This window comes from Dipodomys spectabilis, unplaced genomic scaffold, assembly GCF_019054845.1.
Source record: "Dipodomys spectabilis isolate Male_0828 unplaced genomic scaffold, ASM1905484v1 ptg000198l, whole genome shotgun sequence".
NCBI classification, from domain to species: Eukaryota; Metazoa; Chordata; class Mammalia; order Rodentia; family Heteromyidae; genus Dipodomys; species Dipodomys spectabilis.
Genome location: NW_024870875.1, coordinates 35,933 through 39,464, shown reverse-complemented (window position 1 = coordinate 39,464; position 3,532 = coordinate 35,933).

The following is a 3,532-nucleotide window of genomic DNA, read 5'->3' as shown; positions in this document are numbered from 1 at the left end:
ATGCATCTGCATTTTATGAAAGCCATTGGAGCATTAAAGTAGGATAAAGTCAAGTAAATATTTTGCATGTATTCTATTGGTCTCTCTTTAACTTGAAAGTTATAGATTATGTTTTTTTATATTCTATTGGGACAATGATCTGCTGTCACTTATTTTATTCTCTTCCCCTTCTTTTGCCCTTCCACTTACATAATTATTATTTAAAGAAACATACTTGACCTTGCATTTCTAAATACTTCAAAATTATCTGAACTATTTTATACTTCTGGCAGGCTCCTATATCTTTCTCAAAGGATATATTTTTGACACTACCATTTTTATCCTCTATGATATTGGATATCTTCCTGCCTAATTCAGTGCAAGATATACATGAGACTCATCCAGATATCTCAAAACTCATACCACCATAAAATCCTACTTACTTAGAAATCATGCTTTTAGAATGTCTGGGGAGGTGGCATCTCTCATTTTTGAATGACACTAAGTGATACTTATATGCAGTCATATTTTAAACCAATATGCTACTCAGTAGATGAACGAATTGACAAAATGTGGTTTATGTATGCATGGTGGAATTCTACACTTCAAATTCATACGGAACTGGAAAGACTTGGAAAAATCCTACGAAGTAAAATAAACAAGACACAAAGAAACAGATTCCGTGGTTTCCTCATTTGTAATAAGTAGGAAATATCTAGAATATAAAGAAAAGAAAAAGAAAAAGAAATGTGATCTTAGCCACTAGTTCATTGCTAGTATAATTCCTGCTCTCTCGAAAAGGACTTTTTTCCAGTTAAGTCCATGGTCTTATATCTGCCTGGCTTGGAACCAGAATTATTCTTCCATTCTACTTTTTACAAATTTGCATGATTACCTATCATGATTTAGAGCTAATAGAAGAAAGAGAGTGGTCTCATCCTTCATGTTCCACTTAGTAGTAATGCTTTCTCTATGTCACTCACATAGATCTACATACTGGCCTTGGCTTTATTATTTCAACGCTGTCTTATTTGCAGAGTCTACTATAGAGTATTGAACCATTATACTTAAATACAGAACTTCTCTTTCTTCTATTCCTATTGTTTCTCCTTCTGTTAACTTACGTATACTTGAGTAATAATGCACAACACAAACACTGACCGAAAAATGTTTCTGAGAACCTTCTTCCCACTTAAAATTGGTCTTAATTTACAGAGCACTTAGGAAATTTGAACTTAATGTACTCCAGGATAATGTTTTTTTTTTTTTTATGGTGAAAATGGTGGACAGAGGGGTTAGAGTTACATAAGTAAGTTAATGAGTACATTATTTACCGAACATTGTTACTTCCTCTTTTGTTTTTCCCCTGTCATCCCTTTTCTCCACACTGCCTCAACTCTCCCCTCCCATCCCCAACTAGTAAAGTTCATTTTCAACATAGTGTCTTATTCATCTCATTGTAACAACGGGTCATACTGTATACTACTTTCAGCATTTTATTTCCCTTCCCCTCCCCACATTAGAAAAATGTATATGCACGTTACAGCTCACCGACCTCAAATAGAGTGGAAACGGGTTATACCATGGAGGAAGAAAATAGAAGAGAAACAAAAAAATCACATAATACATGGCAGATACATTAAAAACAATAGTAAGAAAGAAAAAACAAGTTGTGTCTGTATTTGGGGTTCATTTCACTTAACATCGTCTTATACAGCCATATGTACGTGGATAATGTTTTATAAGCCATGTAAATTCCATAGTTTCTCATTACTAAGTTGTCTCTGAAACACGTGTTACCTCGTGTCTAAAGATGCCTTTGTGCTATCTCAATGAAGCCAGAAAACATTCATTTTCCTGGAGCAATACCATAGATTGTTACTGGAAGTAAGTGGAACGAACTTTTACAGGAAGTAGAAACTGAATCCAGGAGAGAAATTGAACATAGAGAAATGACAATGTTCAAGTTAATTTGTGCTCTCATTTTTACTGTACAAGAATATAATCCAAGGCTTGAAGGGAACTCTGTCCCTATCTTTTTCGAGTGTGCACTTTAGCCATAAAACTTGTCTGTAAACTTCTAGTTGACAGTATTACAAAAGGAAACAATATGCCATTTGAAGGCCAGCATGGAAAAAAAGGAAATAACATTGTTTTACAGTGTTCTACTACAAAGAAACAAAGACATGGAGGTTTTAAAATGTCTTATGCATGAATATTTAACTCCTGAGATGATTCTCTTGTTGCAAAAGTCAGATATCCATTCCTTTATTCTGGTCCTGAATTCGCCATATCAATAAGGATTCCAAAAAGCAGGATCCAGTGAGTATGATCAGCAAAAGGAGCCTCTTTTCAAAGCAGTGCTTTAAGGATGGTCCCAAAGAAAAATTTTTTTTTAGTTTCTTGTTTGTTTGTTTAGTTTGTGCCGCTTCTGGGGCTTGAACTCAGAGGCTGGACCCTGTCCCTGAACAGTTGTCTTTCCTGCCCACCTGCCCCCAAAGCTAGTACTCTACTGCTTGAGCCAAAACTCCACTTCTGGATTTTTGGTGTTTAATTACAGATAAGAGTTTGAAAGACTCTCCTTCCTGAGTTGGCTTTGAACTAAGAGAGTAAGAAAATCAAGTCACACCAACTGTATGGACTTCTCTCTTGAACCAAGAAATATTAGAATATTATAAAGGCAATATTTGACAATTTTTAAAAGAAGAGAATATGTGCAGCAAAGAAGCCATAACTTAAATAATTCAGCGAAAGTAGGTGCACTGAGTCATATTGGAAAATTTTTTCTACTTGGGAAGATTACTATTGACTTCGTAGTTTCTTTTGGGGAAACTTCAAGTACATTTCACATTTTCATTGGTCGTGGGGCATGAACTCTGATCCTGGGCATGTGCCTCAGCTCTTCAGATCAAGTTGGGTGCTCTGCCACTTTAGTTACAGCACCACTTCCGGGTTTCTGGTAGCTAATTGAAGATGTGTCTCATGGACTTTCCTGACCAGGCTAGCTTTGAACCACAGTCCTCTGGTCTGAACCTCCTGAGTACCTAGGATGACAAGTGTGAGCCACCAGCACCCGTCTCATATTTGCATGTATGTGCACTTAATGACACTGTAGACAAATAATGGAAATTTGAATCAAGTGATGACATTGCAGCTTTTCAGAAAATTTGAGGTAGCAATAAATATGTCATCCTTTTCCATGTTGTTACATTAATGACTCATGAGCCATTGGACTCTTAATTTAGCATCCTTTGAGGTCTGCATCGGTGGACTTAGTATAATTAATTTTTAGTAGATAAATAGAGAAAGACTGAGATTTTTAGAAAGCAAAGGAGATCAGATATGAAAGAACAACATAGAATGGGATAAAACTTATCTCACAGAGATTAAGAACTAGTCGAAGTGATTTAGAATGCTAAAGGAATGAGGAATAAGCCTACTTGATAACTAGTTCTTTAATAACCAAATATGGTTCCCTAGAACATTTTCTGGTATAATTTAGTTATTATTATCATTTATTTCTTGCATCTGGATTTATTCCTTCACTTCTATC